Genomic DNA, 24,932 nt, shown 5'->3' on the forward strand with positions numbered 1-24,932 from the left:
TAACTTATTGTTCACTCAGCAATTTTCTTCTTGGGAATTGACTTAATTTTTTAAAAACAGCTATTTAATTTATACAGAGTGAAGGCACTGATCTTAAGAGCTAGACTTTGAAGAGTTTTGACAAATGATTACATTTATGTAATAACTCACACCTCTGTCAAGATGTCAAACATTTTCATCACTATAGAAATTTCCCTCAACTGTGTGGCTCCCCCAGACAATCATAGTTCTGATTTCTATCACCATAGAATAGTTCTGTTCTAGAACTTTATATAAATGGATTTATATAGTAAATACTCTCTTTTGTCTCATTTTTTTCACATAGCATGTTTTTGAGATTCATGTATGTTGTTGCATATTTCCATAGTTCATTCTGAAAATGTAATATCCTCTCATTGAGGACTTTAAATGATGAGTTTTGGTTTTATCCAGTAAGGAGTAGGATCTATTTAGGTGTCATTTTTTTAAACTAACTTATATTAAATGATCTAATTTTAGGAAATTATTTTTTCTGTGGTGTATAAAATAGATTTAAAAGAACATTTTAATCATCTAAATATACTGAAATGAGTAGGCTGAGAATTAAAGCCCTAAATAGTAAAACACACCCCAATACAATGTTGGCATCTATCACTCTGTCACTTGTACCTTCAAGAATTAACACCTAATAGAAGAAAAGTAAATGGTTTTAGCCTATTCATAGTTGTCATTCTTTTTTCATTGCTGAATAGTATTCTATTATATGAATATACCATAGTTTGCTTATCCATTCTTCTGTTGCTATACGTTGAGTTGTTTCCAGTTTTTACCAATTATCAATAAAGCAGGCATAAACATTGATGTATAACTTTTTTTTTGGTGGACAAATGTTTCTATTCTCTTAGATGACTATCTTGTTGTCATACTGTAGGTGTATGTTTACCATTAAAAATCACCAAACCATTTCCCAAAGTAGTTTTACCATTTTATGCTCCCACTAGTAATGTAGGAGAGTTCTGGTTTCTCCGTATCCTACTCAATACTTAGTGTTGTTAGTCTTTCCAATTTTAGCCATTTTTTGTGGGTGTGAAATGGCATTTACTGCAGTTTTAATTTGCATTTCCCTGATGACCAATTCCACTGAATACTTTTTAATGTACTTATTGACCATTTATATATCCTCCTTTGTCAAGTCCTACTCAAGACTTTTGCCCATTAAACAAAATTGTTTTTATCATTGAGTTGTAGGATATTTTTATATAATCTAGAGTTTGTGAATATCAAGAATATTTTCAGATATGTTTATCAAGAGTATTTCCTTCTAGTCCGTGGCTGTCTATTCATTTTCTTAATGGTTACCTTGGAAGCTTTTAATTTTGATCAAGTCTATTTTTTTTCTATTACAGTGAGTACTTTCTGTGTCCTAAGAAATCTTTGCCTACTCCAAGAACAGAAAGCTATTTTTTCTTCTAAAAGATACATTTTATTCTAATAGCTTTATAGATTTTGGCTTTCATGTTTCAGTGAAAATTTATCTTGAATTAATTTTTGTGTTTGCAACGTGAGGAGTTGAAGTTAATTTTTTCCTCACTGATATCCAGTTATTGGGAATTGACTTCTGATATCAAAACTTAGAATAAAGTAAATTAAAAGCTGGAATGCCAATTACATTGTGCTATATAAAGTTATTTGGCTAATCAATACATATTTTTGCTTGAGACATAGTTGTCTTGTAGGTAGGCCCATTGCCAAGACTAAAAGTTAATAATCACCTGCTTCTTGTTGAACTTGAAATTAGAACAAAGCAACCTCCAAAAACATATCCACTGGATGAAAAAGAAAACTCATGCAAGACTTTTTTTCTAGATTCCCTCCTGAATGAAATTATGGCAGCAGCAACAACACAAAACCTGATGTGGTCCTGCATGGTTTTATGATGTGTTTCTGTGTCTACAATCACTGCTTGGTTTATGTTTTTTGCATGTTGTATCCTTTCTGTTAACATGTGGTAGAAGCTCCTTATTCATGTAAGTATGCTAGTTCCAAAATACAGTGTAGAGTGGTATAAAACTCAGTCTTACTTGGTTGCAATTGACAGACAACCTACCGCAAAGTTGTTTAAGCAAAAAAGGAATTTGATTCAATTATGTAACTTGAGAAGCCCAGGGGTTGAGGCTGGTTAGGCCATATATGTATTGAAAATTTCCCTTAAGTAGAAAAATATTTTTAAACAGTTAAAAAATTTTGGTAATTAAAAAAGAATAGTGGAAGTAGTCCACTGTTCTGAGCTCTCATTCTAGAAAACTAATATTTATAGATTAACCTTCTATATTTAAGAACCTATGACATCTATATCTATATCTATATATATATATATATATTTTTTTTTTTTTTTTTTTGCGGTATGCGGGCCTCTTACTGTTGTGGCCTCTCGCGTTGCGGAGCACAGGCTCCGGACGCGCAGGCTCAGCGGCCATGGCTCATGGGCCCAGCCGCTCCGCGGCATGTGGGATCTTCCCGGACCAGGACGCGAACCCGTGTCCCCTGCATCGGCAGGCGGACTCTCAACCACTGCGCCACCAGGGAAGCCCTATGACATCTATATTTAAACATCTATATTTAACATTTAGCAAACTATATGGAGACTTAAAAATATACTCTAACAGTCAAAGACAGGACAGATTACTTAAATAAAATTGAGATGTCTGTCCCAAATAGTACTCTAGCAATTTGCATCCATTTCCTAAAGAATTATCCCAATTAAAAAAAAAAGAACCCTCATTTGTTAACTCAAATTATTGGTATTTTCTTTCCACATTCAAATTACAATCTAAGAATCAGTTTGCTGAGTTTGGTTTAGTGGGTATTTATTCAGGATTTTTATGAAAGATAAGGAAACAGAGAAGAGGAATTGTGCCGTTCAAATGACCTCTGCAGTCCAGGTGGGAACCAAATGCTTACTTCGCTTCTGAGGTTATTACATTCTTGTTTGCTTTGACATTTAGAAATACTCCATATCTCTCTTTGTGCTGTCTGCAAAAAGCTGAGCTAGTTGAAAAGCACAGATTGACTATATTTCCAATGGTGTTTTGGTCTGCAAGAATTTGTTTCTCAGCCCTGCTGTGTGCTGAGCCAGGGCTGCATGGAGTGGGGTTGTTTCTCCCGGTTGTGCAGCTCCCCGGTGTGCAGACTGGCTGCCTGATGTCGTAGCTGCTAATAATAGCTGCCAACGAACCCTGTCCCTTTCCACTTTACCTGGTCCTCTTTTCATTGGAAAACACAGTAGCTGTAGCCGCACATAGACTTTTTCCTCTTTTCCTTTCTCCCTCTTACCCCTCCCTAGACCTCTCTGGGCTTTGACGTCACGTGTGCTCCTTTTGGTTGCCATAGCAACCCCATTCCCCAAGCCCTCTGTCTGTCTCCTCTGGTAGGTTCCACAATGGTACAGGCAGCATCACGCTGCACAATGGTTTCCAGACAGTGAAAGAGGGTGATTCAGCAAGCCACTCTTCTTCTTCTCCTTTTTTTAAAACCTCCCCTTCTCTTTTTATTTTTATGGGGGTGGTTGGTGCTTGTTATATGCTTACCTTTTTCCTTTCCTTTTTCCTTTTTACTCTATTCCTTTTTTCTCCTCACCCCTCAATTCCTAGGGGCTTGAGTGACTTTAGGATTGGCTTTTCTTGGAAATCACCTGTCCATCATTAATTTTAAACAATTTCCCCACCTCCAAAGAATCTATTCCTTATTACAGTTTGGAATGTGGTTAATGAAAAACAAGTAGGGAGGATTTCTGGGGCAAACACTGCTGGATCAGGATCGTAGTTCTCAAGCACGGAATGGTAGGTGGCTCTTTGCTCATTTTGGGTTCTAACCTGTTTTATTTGGAGGGTGGGGGTGATGTCTATTGATTGTTTCTGGTGGGGTGGGAGAGTGAGCATGGAAGAGGGGGGCAGAGATGAGGTGGATAGGAGGTTAATGAAGTGAACTACCTCTGAGGCAAGAAGCCACCAGCCTTTCCTTCTCTGCGGAGCATCTCTCCCCAGACTTGGGCATGTTGAAACCTTTCTGTTTGGAGTGAGGTTTGGCAGAGGGTGGGAGGGAGCATTTTTATTGTGACCAGGGATTTTTAGACCAATGCAGAGCTACAGAAGGGAAGAGAAAACCAGAGAGACAGAAAGAGAGAGAGAGAGAGAGAGAGAGAGAGAGAGAGAGAGAATGAGAAACAGCTGTACTTGTTAGAAGTGCTGACCTCAGTCCCAGATCTAAGAAATGCCATGGGTTCCGTAAAATATTAAAAAAATCACATCTTTAAGCTATGCAGAGTTTAAGTTATTCAAGTTTACTTCCTGAGAGATGTAGCTTAAATAAGTATTTTGGGGCATATTTACATATTTTAGTTCAGGAGTGGTATTTTTAGTTGGAAAACTAATGGCATTACTCTTGCAGAGACGCTCTAGGCTAAATTTGGGCTGGGAAGAGGAACACAGAACGGGGGTCAGGTTAGAGATAAAACACTGACACTGCAGTTACATAGGTAAGGGGTCCCTTTAAGAAAGTGATCTAGTCACAGCAGGCAGACTTTTTTTTTTTTTTTTTCTTCATGGCATGGTTCCCAGGTACTCTGTACTGGGATACTGTGTCCCCTAGAAATGTCAGAGCTCATTTGGGAGAAAAAGATATATCATCAAAAATGAGCATGGCAATGTATTTAGCAGAATTTATGTATTTGTGCCTGCAGCAAAATAAATGTGATTTATTGGAAAATCTTCAAGTAAATCAAGACTAGAGCTATTTAAAGAAAATTACATATATATATTTCTTTTTTCCCTCTCCCTTTAAGTCTAGAGACTGAGTCTCTGTTTTTACCCCCTTAAAGGCATAATTTCCTAGGGTACTGTAATTTAACCACAGAAAAAGAATGGCTTATCCCATGGCAGTTGGCTCTGAAGCAATCACAAGGTTGTTTACATGGGCTGTCTTTGCTGCAGAGCCTGACAGTGTCTTTACAGCAGCCCTGCCTGCTTTGGTGTGTTGACAATAACTTTTATGAACAAACTGGATAGAGTCAGGCTAAGTCCTATGGGACAGGCCACAGTTCAGACAGAAGGAAATTGGGTCTAAGTGCACCAGGCATTGCCAACCCAATATCCAATTTCTCCCTCTGTCCCTAGTCTGCTAGTTGTCAGACCCTGAAAGACCTCACAGAATGCTGATCCATGTATTAAAATGGTTGCAGGAAAGGCCATTGCTCTCAGAGAGGCTTCTGTAAATTTTCTGCCTTGGGTGAATTTTTGTGTTATAAATATAGACAGTGATGCTCATGCCCATGAATGAGCTCGCAAGCTTCCGACTCCACTTTGGAGCCATTGGATTATTGGGGCCGGACAGTTTGGATGTAGCAGTTTTGCTGTCTCTGGTACGTATTCCCTCTACCTTGATCTCACTCTTAAAATTGATATAAAGTCCTAGATTAGCTTATTTTACCACAAAAAGCAAACTGGATTTTCTCTCCTTCACAACAGCACTGGAAAATCCAACGACAAAGGTGGTATGACCTTAGGTATTAAAGAGTCTTCATGCTTCCTCATTTGTACATCACTCCCTCTTGTTATTGCAAGGAATCTTTAATTTGACAATCTCCTGGTGTTATAAAATCTTCACAGTTTTGGTAAAAAGATTCTTGATGATGGGCAGTAAGAAATGATATGCAGAGTGGGAAAAATCAGCTGCTTCCGGCTTCCTGCTTGCCTGCCCCAGAACAGCATCTGCTGTGGGGAGGAGTGTGTTTGCCATGCTGGAAGCTGGGGCTCATGAACAGATCCCAGAGGGACCAAGTGTGTTTTTGCTGTCATTGTCTGGTACGTCTGCAGCTATTTGTATTTAATGGTTTCAGAATACACGGTCAATAATTTTCAAGGTTAAAATGAACTGAGAATTGATGGTAGATGCCATAAAATATATGTAGATTTTAAAATTACAGGAAAATTCATGGGATTTCCCTTGTTAGTGTATCCTATAGAAATATCATGAGCAAAAGGAATCTGCCTAATTAAAGTAATGTGAAAAAGCCTCCCATATTTAAAGGTAAAGCCTCCCATATTTAAAGGTTTTTTTTGTGCATGTGTGTGTGACTTTATGTAAATGAATCTTAGTGGAAAAGTCTTTTAATACTGATGATGGATAAAGACGAATTGGGTTTTTCTTGTTAAATATGAGGGCAGATGCTCTCCCTTCCTGCTCTACTTCTGGCTGCAGGTCACATTTGTAGCTGTAAGACTTTACATGGAATTGGTGTGTTCAAATTGAATGATTGCCTAGGTGCTAATGAGAATAATGGACTCCTTCAATTAGAATAAGAAGTAACAAATTGACATTTTAAATTCTTTCTCTGTTGCCCCTACTATTTCCTCTTGCTGTCTCTTTTAAGCTTTTGGTTGGACACTGCAACACTTATGCAAAAAAGAGGCACAAAGTGTCCAGGAATGACAAGAAAGGAGTACAATGCTGTATTTGTTGTAGGCTGAGTGCTTCCTTCCTACCATACCATGATTGCGTCTCTTACACCTTCTTCTGAGGACCAAGGATTCATGCAAAAAGTTGGGCCTATAGACTACTGGGGGAGATGCTTATTGATAAAGAACAAAATCCATTTTTTTTTAGCATATTAGAGATATTTGTTGCATTACATAAGTCTGAGATGAGACACTGCTGCTGATTCAGATAAAAGATCTTGCTGCATATTGATTGAAAGAGAAATTGTAATTTAGAATTGGAGCTTGGATTTTCAGAAATTTACCTATCTGTACATATTCTCGTAACCAAGTTATGAGAAAATCTCTATGTTTCAGGTTCTGTTTCTCTCCCCTCTATTTAATGGAAGAGAACTCCATTTCTAATTGTGAATCTTGGTAGAAACTCTAAATGGAGACTTCAGGTGATATTGAAAATTCTTAAATTGAAAGAAACATTTTTAGTTTGAAAAGTGGACTGCAAGTTTAGGATTATTTTTGATAAAGGATTTTCTAGTTGAATTGACATTTTAGATTCATAACAAGCCACTATGGCCTTTCTCACTGATCTTATCCCTGGTGACTATGAGATGTAAAACTCATAGGCTTATAGAACTAATGCTCCTAGGAATGGAAATTAAAGTTTTGAATGGAAAAAGAAAGGATTGAAGTTTCCTTAGAAACGTTTTTAACCCATAGTTACTCCAAAACCCCATATGCACCATAATAAACAGGATTTTTTCTACATTGTGTGTGTGTGTGTGTGTGTGTGTGTGTGTGTGTGTAATTGCTTATTCTGGGGCTTCCTGTATTCACTACTAAATTATAATCTCTGTCAGGGACTGACTGTGTCTGCCTGGTGCATAGTAGGGGCACAATCAATATTCCTTGAACGAATGTCTCCCATGCACGTAGTTCTCTAAATACTATGGGTGAAAGAGTTTGGGAAACTGTAACACAGTTTCTGCCATTTGGGAGCTTATAGTTATTTAGGGAGATGAGGTTAAATAACAAAGATGGTATATGATCAAATGTCCATACTCAGTACATATAATAGGAAATCAGAGGAGAAAGACATTTACCTCCTCTGAAATGGTGGTAGGCCACACTGGGATTGTTGCGGGGAGGGCAGGAAGATGTGGTGTGGGAGGAATTCCAGCAGCAGCAATTGTAAGCACTTGGCCTGGAAAGGGACTCTTATTTGGAGCAGAGAGGACGTTTATTTGGGGCATGGTGACCATACTTTTCCAAACTAGAAATCAAAAGCTGTGGGTTGATAATGGGTAGAACATTGGAAACTGGAACAGTCTTGGAGAATCGGTCCGGTATAATGTCGAAAAGTAACAGTAACAGACTGAAGTTACAAACTACTTTTGTAACTAGATCAGATTATGGAAAAACATACATAACAGGTCTCTTTCTAGCTTCAGACCAACTTCAGTGTAGTTTTATTTTACTTCACATACTTCAGAGATTTCCAAACTTCTCCTCCTTTAGCCATAACTCTGTAACCCACTGTTCCAAATGAACCCATTGTTTTTAAATGAGAAGCAGACTGTGCAAACATGTTAACAGGGACCTGTCGCAGTTGAAGCTGAATAGGGTGCCTCCTATCACAAAACCAATCCATATCAACCAAGGTAACAATTATTAATTGGGCTTATATTCAGATTGTAAAATTCCAACTATTCTGGTGTTGGTAACAACCATGTTCTTGTGTTTGTGATAAATTTGAACAGAGTGAACTACCTTGAGATGTTTTATTCCCTCCCCCTGTGTCCCATCACCCATCATCCATTGTCTTTGGCAGTGTTTTGATTTTCTAAATGCAGGTGAAATTCTTATTGAAATGTTAAAATCAAACTTGGCTGTGTTTTTGCTTTGATTTTAGGCTAGCTTGAGAAACACCAACAGCAGGACCATCTCAGATCTTTGTTATGGCAACTCAGGCAAGAAGCTGTTGAATTAGACCCATTTCCTGTAGATGAGAAACCATACAAGCAGTGGTGAGTTGCAAATTTAAAAATGTTCCTTAGCAGGAAACATGTGATCTATATAACCAATTTAAATAGTGCATGTGATTTAGTGTATAGATCGGAAAGAAATACTGCTCCAAATAATGTCAACTAAAGAAGTGAAAGTCAACAGGACAGAAAGCTTAACTGATGGTGTGGTGCTATTAATACCACATGTAGGAGCTACAGGTCTTTAGGTGCATAAGTGCATCGTATAACACCATGATGCTACCACCCTGGATGATAACAGCTTAAGTAAGGTGACTGCAATGAATAATTTCATGAGGCTGCATAACAGTTGGGTAACAGTATTTTTCAGTGGCTTTTATTATTTGCAGCATAATTCTATATTTTACTGATTCATCCTCTGTAGTAGAAGAATTGGTTCTGAGCTAGATTATAATGCTTAATTCCTTTTAGGAATATATATATGTATATATAGGGTATATGTAATATATATTAACATAACATTTAGATCTTTAGACATAAGGGAAGAGAAATCAACATCACAGTTTTATAAAGCTCAATTTGTGGACATTTTAGCCTACAAATTCTTTGCTTAATAAAAACAGTATTAAAAATAGATCCAGTTGCTTTGCTAGTTGGAATAATTTTAAAATCTTCTTATTTTATAAAATATCAGCACACGCAGGCAGAGTATATTTTTTAATCAAATACTTGATGCTTCATAGTCACCAATGTCAATAATAAATAGATTCCAGCAGAGATGAACTAGTTATAATCCGTCAAACAACATCTTTGAGAAATAAGAGTATGACGGTGGTGCTTGTAAGACTCCAAAAGAAGCTGTTTTGAACTAGTGATCAATATCTCTCTTTCATTTGTTTAGTGGCTTATATAACTCTGAGTACGTAGGCTGCCCTATGAATCAATGCATAGCCCATAACTGCAGAGCACTGATGAAATTAACCCTATACTTTCTTCACATCATGCTTCTCATTACAGTCTGCTTAAATTATATTGAGAAAGCAGATATAATAGTCATCACTATGTATTAAATGTGTTTGTTATGACTGAGAATCATATGTAATTGCCAGTAATCAACAATTTAAATTTAAAAGAAGGGTGATTTTTTATGGCTGAACTTAATATTTTGAGTTATGTGTGCCTCCCAGTGATGTAGAAAACATATATTGCCCCATCTTAAACATATATTCATTAAGCAAACATTTATTGAGAATCCATGGTGTAGATATCATCCTTAGCTCTTGGGACAGCTGAAAAAGACAGTACCTGCCTTAAAGGAGCTATGTTTAAAGAATGTGGCACTTATGATAAAGTATGCCATTAAAAAAGGGAGTTATTTCTAAAGAGTGTGGTACTTATCCACTGCTATTAAATGGGTAGACATTGGGTGATAAAGGAAGTGCAGCAGAGGAGAGTCTAAGACAGATCGGATTGGGATTTGTTAAGGAAGGCTTCCCGGGGGAGTGATATTTTAGCTGAATGTTAAGGGCAATAAGAGGTTAGCTAGAAGAAGGGGAGCAGTGAGAACATTTTTCAAGGGCCCAGCAACTTGAGAGAGCCTGGGTGTTTGGAGCACTAGATGCTATTTACTATGCTGGGGCATAAATGGGGCTGGTAGAGATAAAGCTGAAGAGGAGTACAGGAGATATATCATGAAGGATCTTTTAAACAGAGCTAAGGAGTTTGTATTTTATTCCAAAATGAAGAAGCTTTGAAAGATTTTAAGTAGAATGACATGATGAAATTTATTTTTTAGTAAATATCATGTACTTAGAAGAGTGTATAAAACAAATGCAGTTTAAGGAATAATTATAAAGCAAACCTCACATAACCACCATTCATATTAAGGAGCAGACTCCCAGAAAGCCCTTTGTGCTCCTTTAAGATCACATGCTTTTCCTTTCCTGCTAGAGGTAACCACTACCCTGCCTTTTGTCACGCTTATTCTCTTACTTTTCTTTGTAGGTTTTCAATCTTGTAATCATAGTAGTATATAGTGATATATTCTTAATCACCTGATTTTGTGAAACACTGTAAGATTCTTCCATGTTGATGTATGTAGTTTATTCATGTAACTTATGTAGTATTTTACTCTATGAATATATCCAAATTTACTTAGCCATTATTATGATAGACATTTGGATTATTTCTATATTACTTATGTGTGTGTGTGTGTGTGTCTGTGTGTATATATATATATATATATATAAAATAACCTGAGTTATTTATGTACTAAGTAAATGTTAAATAAATACATTTACATATAATAATATTAAATATATATATGATACTTTTTATGCACATATATTATTGCTCATAGATTCTAGTATACATGTATAAGAGCTTCTCTAGTATACACATCAAGGAAAGGAACTCCTGAGTTTGGGGGTATGTGCACATTCAGTTTTTCTAAATAATGCCAAATGTTTTCCTCAATTGGTTGCCTCAATTTATATTTCCATCAGCAATATATAAGAAGCTCTATATCCTCACCAATACTTGGTTTTTAAGTTCTTAAAATTTGCTGATCAGGTGGGTACCTAATTGTACTCATGGAAGTATTAATTTGCATTGTGCTGACTACTAATAAAAAGCACATCTTTTCATTTTTTATTGGCTATTTGATCTTCCTCTTTTGTAAAGTGCCTGCTCAAGTCTTTACGAGACTTGTCTTTCAAAATAATAACTAACATTTATTGAGTTCTTACTGTGTATTAAGCACTGTGCTAAGCACTTTACAAACATTTAATCTTCATATCAACCTTATGATTGATAGATAAGGAAACTCAGGTTTAGAGAGGTTAAATAGCTTGCTAACAATCACACAACTATGAAACAGTGGATTTAGCATTTAAGCCCAGGTCTTTCTGACTCCGGAGTTCTTCAATTTCTTGGATAGTGTCTGGAAAGAGATTAGATTAGAGCCAGAGAGAACTTGTAAGGTGCTATTGCAGGAATTCAGCTAAAAAATAATAAGGGCACAAACCAAAGAATCATCAGTAGGACATAAGTACAAAGCAGCTAGACTCAGTAATGAACGTCAAGGGTGAAGAAGAGGGAGGATTTCAGAAGTCTCAAGTTTTAAGACCTGTTGGCTAGGTAGATTCAATATTAGTCATACAATGTATATTTATATTCCAGGTGTTGTGGTAGTTTTAAGAATATGTTTTATGATTCCATAATTCAATGAGAGATGAAGTTAATTCACAGTATTATAAAGTTTAGGGTTTAAAGAGACCACAGTGTTTTTTGGGGTCAACTCTTTACTGTTTTAAAATGTGGAACTTGGTGTGAAAAGAGGTTAAGTGTCTTGTTCAAGATCATATGTTACTGTTAGGTTAAGAATAGACACCAAGCTGGCAACGAATGCAAAGAAATAGCAACTTGCTTGATTTTTTACATTAATAAGTTAAAATAAAATCAACCTACTTTATCTCTTAAACATTTCTCACATCAGTTTCCTTTGAAATAAATCTGTTGCTACAGCCAAAATTAGGCCTCATTATCATTGTTAGCAGGTTTACTTAAAGTAGTCTAGTATATTATCTTCTTGCTCATGATTCTACCAGCTCTTATTTGCAGTTGTTACCATGTGACTGCCCTGCTTACTTTGATATGCTCTACGGCCTATGTAATAAATTCCCTTCTACTTAAAATATACCATACTCCCATCAACCTCCAGTTTAGGAATTGATGATCTCTCGACTTGCCTGGGGACACCAGTGTGCTTCAGTCTTATCATGCACTCAAGTGTTTCTTACCTCTGTGATTTACTTCATACTGTCTATTCCGCCTGTACTCACCCCACCCCTCCTTTACTTAGTCATTATTCATCGTTTAAGACCTTTGCGATTCAAAGAGTGATCTGGGGACCAGCAGCACGGACATTATCTGGGAACTTGATTAGAACTGCAGCATCTCAAGTCCCACCTACATCTACTGACTCAGAATCTTTCAAACAAGATTCTCAAGTGATTTAGTGTTTGGAGGTGCTGCTTAGACTCACTTTAGACTTCATCAGATGTTATCTCCTTCCAGAAACTTTTCCTGACTCCTTCTATTAGGCATTCCTTCCTGGTGTTCCCACCGTAGCCTATGCATGTCTATCTCACTGCATTACCAGTGTGTTTTATTAACTGTTTATGTTTCTGTCTCTCCACCTTAGCCTGTGAGTAATTTGAGCCAAATCTAATTATCTTTGACTTTTCCATGCCTAGCACAGTGCCTGATACTTGGTAGTACTGCATGAATATGTGTTGAATGGTTGACAAAAGAAAGAAGAAAGAGCAAGATATATCTATCTATCTATCAAATAGATAGACAGACAGATAGATAGATAGAAACAGAGGCAGGAAAACGAAAATTACAAGGAGAAAAAACATAGCCAAAGGGACTTTGTAGAGAAATAACTAGACTACAAAATAATGCACCAAATATTGTACCTCTGGATATAATCTGGAAAGCAGCCTGACAGCCTGACAGAGAGTCTACAATTTTTTTAAATAGATTGGGTGATAAATGTGAATATTGTTGTCAAATCCCTCAGAAGCAAGGTTATCTTAATTTAAGAAACCTTAATTTCTTAATTTTACCAAAATTTCTTAATTTTGTTATTGTTGTTGAGTAAATTTTGCCAAAATTTGTTTTACTTTTCTAAACAAAATGTCTTACTGTCCTTTTAACTCATCACAGACTGTTCGGAATATTTTGTGAAAGAAGATAGAGGATGCAGGTTTATTTTGAAGTTGTACTGGAGACAGAAGTTACAGACCTGTGAGTGGAGAGTAGGCACTTTATATAAAGGAACTTTCTGATTATTAGGATTGTTTGTCAGTCTGTGCTTTTTGAAAAGTAGCAAACTTTCCAGCACTGCAAGTATTTAACTGTCTTCATGGTTGACCAAATGTACTACTTTATGTGGGAGATTGACCAAAGTGACCTCTAGGGTTTAAGGTCCTTATGAATTATGAGTCTATATATGTTCAGAGAGGTGTGGGAAGAATGAGAGTTATAATAAAGATTATAATAGTGGATAACATTTACTGAGTGATTATTTTGTGCCACATACTGTTCAAGGCACTTTCCATGCACTGATTCATTTAATCTTCATAGAAATCCCACTGAGCATTTCTATTTTACAAATCATGAAACTGAAACATAGGAGGCTTAGTAACTTGCCCTAGGTCATGCAGCTAGTGGTGGTAGCCCGAGGGAACCCAACTCTGGAGCACTTCCTTTTTTATTCCTATGTCGTATCCTTTTCAGAATTAAAGGTAAAAGTTGGGCCTAAATGGAGCCTTAAACATTGATATGGTTTCAAGTTAAGGGTAAGAACAGGGATTCCAAGAAATGATAGCAGCATAATCAAAGTAAAAAGTGATAGAAGTGAGCATAACAGGTTTGTGGAACCAAATATCTTATATATGGGATGAATAAGAGAATATTCAGAAATATGTCATTATAGTGCTGCTTTGTCTTGCTTCTCCATGGCTGCAAGTTACCAAGGTGGGAAACTAAATCCTTAGGGCTATTTAACTTTAGTAAGACCTACATAAGTAGACCTTTTAAAGGCCACTGATTGGTGGTACCTCAAGCTATATCTCTTAGGAAGATAGATTTGAGAGGTCCCAAGAATTTGATGTCAGATCAGGAAAATCATACTGTTTTCCTGGAACTTAGCTGAAGAATGAGTCGGCATAAATTTTAGGATATTTCAGATTCTTCATAAAGAATTCTCCATATTCTGATAAATAGTATCAGAGGAACTACTATTAAAATAAAAGTATGCGATATTAATGAAGATGTGATTAACATAAGAAACCTTCTCATATTAGGGTTTACTGGAAAATTTAGTCTACAATTTAACAGTATTCATTACATGTGATAATGTATTATTTATGGTATAGATGCCAGAATTTATATATGCCAGATACTTCAAAGTTTTCTTTCTAGTTGTTCTTTTGGAAGCTCTAGTTGGTTTTTTGGTGCTTTTAATCCTTGAGGCCCACTTTCAAATGCCTTTAAACTTGAGAATGGATAACCTTGACAGTATTGTTTTTAGAAAGTCATTTATAAACCTTAAGAATCCACATAATTCTGCTTTGGAATTTAGTTTATTAAGATTTAAAGATAGTACACTCCCCCCTTCCCCTTCCCCCCCCCAAAATTGAATAAATTGTATTAGGCAAAAACTATGTGAAATAGTGGGTAGGAAACAATTAATTTAAGCTGTTTTTCAGTTTTTATGAGTTTCAGCCAAATGTATCATGTCATGTGTCTGTTGACTATGCTCTTGCCCATCAGGGTTCAGGTCAGCAATGTGGAACATCACAGACAATCAAATCTCACATGCTGACCTTCTTTTCTAGTCTTGGTCCTAAGTATAGATATCTGACGCTGTGTCGTGTTTTAAGGAGACAAAATGCTCTCTGGTTCTCAACTCTCTCTGTTTCTGAACCAGATATGATGTGTGAAATTTCCACTTCTTTGGTTGAAGACTGTTCCTATTAAAATGGAAATGTTATGGGAATTCCCTATTGGTCCAGTGGTTAGGACTTGGCGCTTTCACTGCTGGGTCCCGGGTTCAATCCCTGGTCAGGGGACTAAGATCCTGAAAGCCATGCAACGGCCAAAAAAAAAAAAAAAAAAGAAAAAAAAAGAAATGTTATGAGGTAAAGTGGTTGGCTAGCTAACCTGATAAACTAACTTGAGTTAAGGTGTGAGTTGGTGTTGATGGATTTTGAATCTAGATAACATCCACACTTGGATAAATGTCTTAATGCATTAACATAGGAGACTAAGGAAATGGAATATATAGGAAAGGTTTTTACATGGGGAAGGAATCAAGAGTGGTCTGAAAGAGAGTGCTTTCTTAGGGGTTTAGCAGATTATTTTAAAATTTTCATTATATTGTTTCTGGAAAAGGAAGAGAACTCGATATTAGAGTCTCATTGCAGCTTTGTCATGAATTAATATTCCTTTGGGCAAGTCTTAACCTAGCTGAATTTCAACTGTGTACGAGGGAGTTGTGATAGATGATGTTTAAATTTCTTTTTAACTGTACAAATTATATGGATTAAATTGTATAGATTGAATTAAAGCATGGAATAATACCCAAAAAGCCAGGCCAAGTGGAGTACCTTGGTGAGGGTAGCCTTGGTCAGTGAAGGAACTTCATAGGGATGAAAAGCTGTTTCATGGACAGCTGAAAGGAAAGAATAGGCCAGATGGAGGCTTAGAAGGATCTTGAACACAGGCTTGCCTATGCCCAATTTTTGCTTTGACCCTCCCCCTTTTATTATCTTTGCCTTAATTCTACCTATTCTCACTCTAAATCTAGAGATAATATATTTTAGTTATAGGAAGTAACTTCTAATTATTGAGACTTTATTATCCATAAGGAAGACAATTTATGCATAGGCAACCAAATTGACTGCATCTATTTCCCTAATTTGTATCTTTCTTTATCCTAAAATTATCCTCTGATAGTGAAGGACTAGTGTGCATAAAGGCTTGTTTATTGATTTATTTATGAGAGGATTCTTTAACAATTTGCCTTTAAAATCATGGTTTCTAAGCTGTATTGGGATTTACCAACACATCAGATGAAACTATTGGTGTCTTAATCACCTTAGATATTATATCAATACAACACATTTACATGAGGGTTAATAGATATTTTCAGTGGGCAGATTACTGTGGTAGAATCTTTGAAGAATGAAAAGACACAATTCTTCCCTTTTTCCCTCCCTCCCTCCCTCCTTTTTTCCTTCCTTTTTCCCTTCCTCTCTCCCTGCTATGCTCTCTCCTTCCTTTCCCTCCTTCCTTCTTTCCTTTCTCCCTCAGGTATTTACTGGCTTCCACCTAGCACTGCAGCATCAGAGATAAATTCATCTCATACATAGGATAGATAGTTGCTTTAACAGAGATGAGTTCAGGGAACAGTGCAATTACAAACGATTCACCTATCGCCCAGACATTCTCAATTGGGGTTCCACAGAAAGACATGTGTCCCAGTGCAGCAATTCTCAGACTTTATGGTCTCATGATTCCTTTACACACTTGACAATTATTATATCCATTGGTATTTACCATGTCAGAAATTAAGATATCAATTTGAAATATTTAGGTAATTAAGAATTAACAACAGTAAACTGTTACATATGTTAAATAAAATATCTAGAATGTATCTTTTAATGAAAACTGCTTTTTACTAACCAAAAATAATTTAGTGACAAGCATGGTATTACATTTTTGCAAATCTGTTTAATGACTGGTTTAATAGAAGACAGCTGAATTCTCTTATCTACTTATGCCTTCAATCTGCTGTTATATCACACATCACGCAGCCTCTGGAGGACTCTACTGTACATATGAGAGAAAATGAGAGTGAAAATGGCAAACTGTGTCGTAATATTATTTGGAGTTAGTTTTGACCTCAGGGGCCCCTCTGAAAAAGTCTTGGGGACCTTCAGGGTATCTGTGTACTATGCTTGGAGAACCACTTCTAAAAAGCATTTACTCTATGTAATGAATTAACATCTCTTTTATGATATAGAATGGTAACATTCCTCGAAAAACAGAGAAATAGTGTGTTTGGTCATTCAGAGGAGGAACTCTAGATGAGAGAGTCTATAAGATTATAACCTCTGTGTAGGCAGAGATCTGTTTCTCTTTTTTACCTACTAGCTGTCACAGGGCTTGACACATTGTTGACTCTCTGTGAATGTCAGGGATAGAACATTCTAATAAGACAGATGTACTTTCATAAGTCACAATAGCCCTAGGTAGAATATGGGGAGTGCAACAGATAAAGGTTAAATGGGTATTGTGGACTTTGAGGGAGCAGTCATTTTCAACTGAGGTATTAGAAGGGATTCATGGAGGAGATAGCATCAGAGTGGAATTGTGAAGATAATTTTAGTAGTCAGTGTTGGAGTTGGAAAGGTTTCTTCTAGAAGAGGGAACAGAGTGAGAAAAGAGAAGAGTGAGCTTTGGGGTTCAGAAAGTTAGGCTTGTGTGACCTAGGCACAGAGGAGATGGCATTCAGGGAAATCTCAGGGAAAAAGATTGGGGCCTGATTAAGGGAGGCTGTGAAATTCCTTCTATGAAGGAATGTGGGTCTGTTTCATAGACAATGAAGAGCTACTGCTGTTTTCTGAGCAGGCTGAAGAAAATGAATCTGGGAGCAATATTGAGACTGGTTTGGGGAGGAGAGAGGATGGATGCAGCCTGATCTATTAGAGTGAGGGAGGCAATGAGAATCCATCTTGAAGAAGAGGTAGTAAGAATCGGTGCGGAGGGCTCCAGTAGATAGAGAAGGCCCCCACTTTCAGGTAATTCAGAGTAAGAAGTTGTAAAAGAGATAGCGCTTCAGTCAGTAAGGAAGGGGAATGCTTGGTTCCTTATGATTTCATTGTAGACCCAGCCACAGCATTACTAAGCAATTATACAAAGGTCCTTGGACTTTGGTTTCTCCATATGTAAAATGTAGAAATGGATTGCTTGCCTATTTGTGTCACAAGAGTCCGTGTAAGGATTAATGAGCTTTTTGACAGAAAGGCGCTCTATTAATCTAAGCCATCAATAATAAAAATGAGAATGTTTGCCGGGTGCTTTTGCTCCTATGTGGAAGGCTGCTATGCAAATATGAACTACTGCCTGGAACTATTGTCATTGTTAATAATAGTAAGGTCATTACCATGAAATGCCTACACAGCAAACTTATTCTCTGTCAATTCCAAAGTGAGATGATGAAGCCAGGAATGGAAGTCCATTCTATTTTGTTCATTATGAATCTTGCTCACTGTAAACTATTTTAAGAGTATTTGTATTTTAAGAGTATCTGTATTTCATTGTATCTCATTATTTCCATCACTCTATTCTGGTCAGGTTTCTCATCACTATCAGAGGCCTCCTTAGCCTGACTTTTCTCTATGCAGCTAGAGGTGGTACAACATTTGATGTGTCTGGTACTTGCATCTGTGTTCTTATTAATTGTGGCTACTTCCATTAATTTAACACTTAGCTGTATAACATGGTGCTCAAGCATGTACACTCCAAAGTTAAACCATCTGGATTTAAACCCCAATTCTATCAGCTTGTAGGAGATCCTGGGTGAGTCACATGATCTCTTAAGCTTCAGTTTCCTTATCTGTAAAATGGTACTAATAAAAATGCTGATGTCATAAGGTTATTGTAAGGGTAATGCATGTAAAACACATAGCATAAAGTGCACAGTAACTGCCACGTTTTGTTTTGATTTGGGTCAAATTTATTACCATTATTGTCAACATGTTTTCTTTCCTAATCAGGTTCCTATTCCATACTTTGTTAATTCATTATTTGTTTATTGAGTTAATCTGTGACCACATGATTTATCATCAACCTTTTCTTTACCTAGAATAACATTCTTGAAGAATTCCCAAAATCTTAATTTTTTTTCATTGCCATATATATATATATATATATATATATATATATATATATATATATATATATTTATATTCCTACTGGGTTTTCTCTTGCCTAGCAAATCAGGTATTTAATTGTGCTGTGAATATAAGGGATCTAATAACTTGTTCTAACCATCCAACTGGTATTATTTCCCATGGCACATTGTTATTTTCCCACACAATCTTCCTATAAAGAAAATTTTCTGGCCATCTTCTTTCTTGATTCTTGTATTTTATTCAGTCTGTTCTCAAGATCTGTAACAGTATGTTTCTGTCCTTGCTATCCATCATGTCTTTCCGGACTTCTAAAGGCACCTTCCCATATGAGCTCAGATCCATTGGGATCCATTTGAAACATACACCAAGCCCTTGGTACATAGGGTTGAGGCTCAGTGAGTGGTTTGGGCTACAACGAAACCTGTACCCTGCTCACCAAACCAAAGCTTATTTTTATAATTTGCATAAATACTTGGACTACCGTGGTCCTGCTCAGTACCCAATCAGTTGTTATCCATTACTATTGATGTGCGATGCTTATAAAGTCCTGTGAGTTTGGCCCCGTATATCATTGGCAGATTCTCCTCTTGTCACAGCTGCATGGACTGAATATTCATCCACTCTCTCGCTCTACATTGCCTCTAACTTCTATGAGACAGGAAGCACATGAAGGTAATTGTCTTGCTTCCTATGAAAAGTTGATCCTTATTTGCTAATAGTGAATCTATTCAAATTGTAGAGGACAGAATGAAAATGACTACTGAAAATAGCTGCTGTTAGAGGTGGGAAGATGATTGAGTAGTAAGGCAAATCAGAATAAATTAGCATTTAATCAGTTCCTTCTTTTGTAATTCCAGTGTTGAATATCTGTCTTAATCATTCTGGCTCAGAAATTGTTTAGATGGATATACTAGGAAGGAGTTTCCTTTTTGAAAATTGTGATGCTTAACCTGGTACTGGGTCACTGAGATTTAAATTTAGCACCTCAGCTTTACCCACCTTTCAGTATGAGGTACACTTACTTTAGCCATCTGCTAATTGTGTGATCTTCGCCTGGTTTCTTGGTTTTCTCATTTGTAAAATAGGAACAATAGATGCATCTGTCTCGTAAGGTTGTTTTGAGAATTTCACTTAACTTTCACAAGGGATGTAAAATATAAGAGATCTTAAGTTATTAGAACAATGCCTGGCACAGAGCAAAACTTCAATACCTATTAGCAAGTATTATTACCCATCTGAAATAGCATGGTGGTGCAGAGCTTGATTTTGGAATCAGACTGGGCTTGAGTCCTAACTCTATCACTTGCTGCCTGCATAATTTTGGACTCCTCTATAACCTCTCTGAGTTCGTGTTTCATTTATAATTGGGACAGTGTGTATCTACTTCACAGAGTTTATGTGAGGAATAAATGGAAGTCACAGAGTGTAATTTTCATTGAATATTAGATATTATGTTTGTAATCCTTATGACACATGCATTATATAGTAATTATAATAGTAAATGCTCACAGAACACTTACTCTTAGTCAGGCAATATCCCAAGAACGTTACATGTATTATCTCATTTATTCTTCACAATACCTTACAGTGAGGTAGGTACTAATACTAGGCTCCTTTTGCAGATGAGTAAATTGTGGCACAGAAAGGTTAAGCAACATGTTCAAGATTCCAGAGTTAGTGAGTGGTGGAGCAGAATCTGAACACTATGCATTACACTTTATTGCCTCTTTACTTATGACAATAAAGAAACAAGTTGACTACAGTGTCTGGAGAGTGAAATTAGACCGTTAGGCTAATGATTGAGGCTCTCACAGTGTCCTACCCTCTTTCAAACCTTAAATCTATTCATATGGTCAGATAAACCTAGTGAAAATGAAGATTAATAAGTAGCACTAAGGAAGAAGAGAAGGTAAGGCAGTTCGTAAAAGGGGGACCTGAAGTCTCTGTGGTTGAGTAAGGAAGGGAAGCCTCCAGGCCTTCTTGCCCCAGGTAAGCTCTTCCTGTCCTGGGGTGAGGTGAGAGGGCAAGTTCACACAAAGACTTCTCGTCTTGTTTAGCTCCAGTGTCTCCCCTTTTCCTGCTTCTGCCCTAGTCATTGCACAACTGTCTGAAGCCACAGGCAATCACATGTATTTACTATTTATTTATAATTAAAATAAGTGTTATTTTATTGTGCTTTAGCCTCTGTATGTCCCTGGCAATAGTTGAGATGACTTTGTCCTGTATTGCAGCCCTGCTCTTACACTCTGTATAACAGAATAGTGCCTGACTGCAGAGTATGGGGCCAAGGGGCTTTGGCTTTCAAGTCATACAGATCAGATCCAAATTCCCAATCTGACACTGGGCAGTTACTTAACAATTTTAAGACTTCCTTTCCTTATATATGAAATGGTTATGTTTTACATATCCCATAGTTTTTGAGAGAATTGAATGTGAAACATTTTAATATGGCTTCCGGCTAGAGCAGGGAATTACATTTTGTTATTGTTACTATAACACTAAAACTTTGAAAAATATTGGTTTGCTTTGGTTCATTACCAAGCAGTTTCATATTGAAATAACTAAAGAAACTCAGTTGTTATCATGACATATGCCCTGGGGTAATTTCAATAAAATAAAATAATTTCATTTTCATCCTTATTAGCATGTATACTCTGGAGTGACCCCTACTAGGTCTGGGAAAAGCAAGCTGTGGAAAGGGTATAGGGCTGGGAAGTGCAAGAAAAAAAATGGGTCTGTAAAATAGTACTCTGCTGTTTATTTATGTAAGTAAGATGATGTATGTGGAAGTGCTTTGCAGATTCTGAAATTCTTTGCAAATATAAGATTAAAGAATAATTTCCATAGGAATTCTAACAAGAGGAGAAGTGTGGAATTAGCCAAGGAAGGTAGAGAGAAGAGATCTTGCATTATATATTAAGGAAAGTATGATAGGATTGAAGGAAACTGGAATTTGAGCAACTGGACTCTTAGAAAAAGGCAAGTAGGTAGATATTGGGAAAGCACATATGATAAGGATAAAATAACCAGTCTGATAGTATTTGAATATTTTGGCAAATTAATGGGGGCTGGAGTGTCAGGTAGAGAATTCTAAATGATATTCGGTCAACCTCAGCCTATTCCCAGCATCAGTGCTTGGTCGCACATACTGATTCACATGGTGATCCAGGGAAGTAGAGGACAACATTTTCTTTCATTATACATGGAGTGGCAATTGCAGATATATTGGGAGCTCTGCTCCAGCTCTTGATCGATGTGCTGATGTAATGACTCTTCTTGGGTTGCAAGCTTGCTGAATTATACAATCATGTTTGGTGCAGATGTCCACCATCTTACGGACCCAGAATGCTTATCACTTTTCATTTCCCCATTCTCTCTCGGGTGTGAGGCAGTTTCTTTTTCATGACTCTCGAACACAAAGGGACTTATAACCCACCTTGTTCTGTACATCCACTCATGCAAGCATAGACAGAGACCTTGAGAAGTGCCTGAAGTATCTATCTGAAGTGACTCAGGTATGACTTGCCTTTCTTGGGTGATCAAAATGATTATCAACCTCTATCACAAGTGCAGAAAACTGTTTCTAAATTTAATCTATGGAAAGACTTCTTGCTACATTAAACTTAACATATAGAGGTAAAGGTAATCTGGATGCACTGTAAGTTACCATATGATTTCAAGGATAGAATTAATTACATTTGTTCATTCAACAAATATTTATTGAACACTACTACTATGTGCCTGTTCTAGCTGTGGGGATACAATTATGAATGCAATGGGCTAAAAAAATCATTTCTGACTTCATGAGCTTAAGTTATGGTTGAAGGAGATGGACAATAAACCAGAAGAACAAGTAAAATGTGTTGTATATTAGATTGTGGAAATGGTCAAGAATATTAAGGCAGGAAAATGGATTGAAGAGTGTGTTGGAGGGTTACAGTTTTGGATAGGGTGACCAGGGAAGGGCTTCCTGGAGTGTTATTGAACAAAGACTTCTTTTGATATGTCTTCATTAGCATGTGTTTCCCCTCTCTGCATGATTCTCTGTTTGTCCCTTTCAAAACCCTATACTTGATAAAGTGGAAGCACTTCCTGGATAAGTTCTCTAAGTCTTATCTTCCTGGATTATACCCTCTATTCAAGGGTCTGTGGGTGGTCCTAATTGCTTGATAGAACCTCCAAAGAAGTTGCTAAGAATCACTTATAGGAGAAAGTATGGTTGGCAAGTTTGAGTTAAAACATTCAATTCTGCTTAAGACCAGGTCTCAAACAGCTAAGACCAAGTTCTAGAGTTAGTCACAGTGGTTTAGCTTTCCCAAAATACACATATCACTAATATAAAAGAAAACAATTTAAAGCTTTTAAAGTTATCTCTCTTCCATGAAACTGATTCTGCCCTTACTTAGAAATTATCTGACATTAATTTATAGAAGTAATTTCATGTTCTAGTTATTTTCTAAAGTTTATTGTATGGCATTTCTTTGTTCATTTATTATTTGATCTTACACTGATTTCAACATGAATTATGCTTGTCTTTTTATGTTGGAAAATCTTTTGTTTCTAGTTTGATTTCTTCTGACCAATTTACAACTCAGAGGTCATCTCTGATGTTATACAAGTTGTGTAATGTATTATCCATTGCAGAGAGATAGAGATATAGACAGAGATAGAGAAGAAAAAGAGGAAGGAGGAGAGAGTGAGAGAAAAACAGAGCAAGAAGATAAAAAGCAAAATGATTGAAAAAAAACCAACTTCTTTTTAGCCTGTCATTTCTATCTGTCGGAACATTATCTGGTTGTTGCTTGTTACCTTATACTCTAAGGCAGGATGGTTATGGGCAGGTTTAAATTTTAAAAATCATTTTCACATAGTGTTTATATACCAATGTCTTTAACATGTTAGATACAAATGGCATTTATCTTTAGCTTCTAAGAGTTTTGTGATCTTTTATTTATTTTTTTATAAATTTATTTATTTATTTATTTTTGGCTGTGTTGGGTCTTTGTTGCTATGCATGGGCTCTCTCTAGCTGCGGCAAGTGGGGGCTGCTCTTTGTTGCAGTGCATGGGCTTCTCATGGCGGTGGCTTCTCTTGTTGCGGAGCACAGACTCTAGGTGCGTGGGCTTCAGTAGTTGTGGCACATGGGCTCAGTAGTAGTGGCTTACCCGCTCTAGTGTGCAGGCTCAGTAGTTGTGGCGCACGGGCTTAGTTGCTCTGCGGCATGTGGGATCTTCCTGGACCAGGGCTAGAACTCGTGTCCCCTGCATTGGCAGGCGGATTCTTAACCACTGTGCCACCAGGGAAGTCCTGTGATCTTTTAATTTGAATAGACTTCTATGCCTAGCACAGTCTAACACATACACCAAATTGTTAATATTTGTTGGCCAAATCAAAGCATATATCAGGGGTATCCCAGGCATTTTATGAGTTACCTTTCACTGCCTCAAAGCTATTGAGATGACATTGGAGGTGCAGGGTTGATGTGCGGAGATGGGCATTGACAGTAAAGTCCTATAGAGAATCTTAGCAGGTGAGTGCAGGTAGAAAATTAGGCTATCTTCCTTCCTCTTCCCTCCTACATCTTCCTGTTAGTATTGATGATATCAATTTTATCATCTTATATGTGTATAAATACATATATATATATATTTGAATGTCTATTATTCTAGGCATTGAGCTCACAAAATGTCACGTCCTTGTAAGATCATAGTCTGGTGAGGGACATAGTTCCTTCATAGCATGTATCACATTTTGTAACTATATAATTCATTTGTATGTTTACTTTAAACAGTTAAATAAATATGAGAACTATTCCTGTGGGGAGGGCTCCAGTATTTTCAGTGCGCATATTACCAGGATACTGAATGTAGTTTAGGTCAGAGAAAGTCTCCTTGAGTAAAGTTTGTTGGGTAGGAATTATCCAGACAAACGAAAGATGTTGGTGGAATGGGAGAAAGTCTCAGGCTGAGGAAACAGCATCTGTGAGAGTC

The 24,932-nt window shown here is 36.8% G+C and overlaps 1 protein-coding gene across 2 annotated transcripts in view; it reads left to right on the plus strand.

Moving 5' to 3' along the window:
* Positions 1–3,362: 3,362 nt before the first annotated feature.
* MAPK10 (mitogen-activated protein kinase 10) overlaps positions 3,363–24,932 on the plus strand; it is a 355,433-nt gene continuing 333,863 nt past the window's right edge. For both annotated transcript variants that reach the window (XM_065877702.1, XM_065877699.1), the window contains exons 1-2: positions 3,363–3,818; positions 8,380–8,494. The gene's annotated coding sequence lies outside the window, so the exon portion shown is untranslated. The remainder of the gene's footprint in view (positions 3,819–8,379; positions 8,495–24,932) is intronic.

This window comes from Phocoena phocoena, chromosome 5 (assembly GCF_963924675.1).
Source record: "Phocoena phocoena chromosome 5, mPhoPho1.1, whole genome shotgun sequence".
Lineage (NCBI taxonomy): Eukaryota > Metazoa > Chordata > Mammalia > Artiodactyla > Phocoenidae > Phocoena > Phocoena phocoena.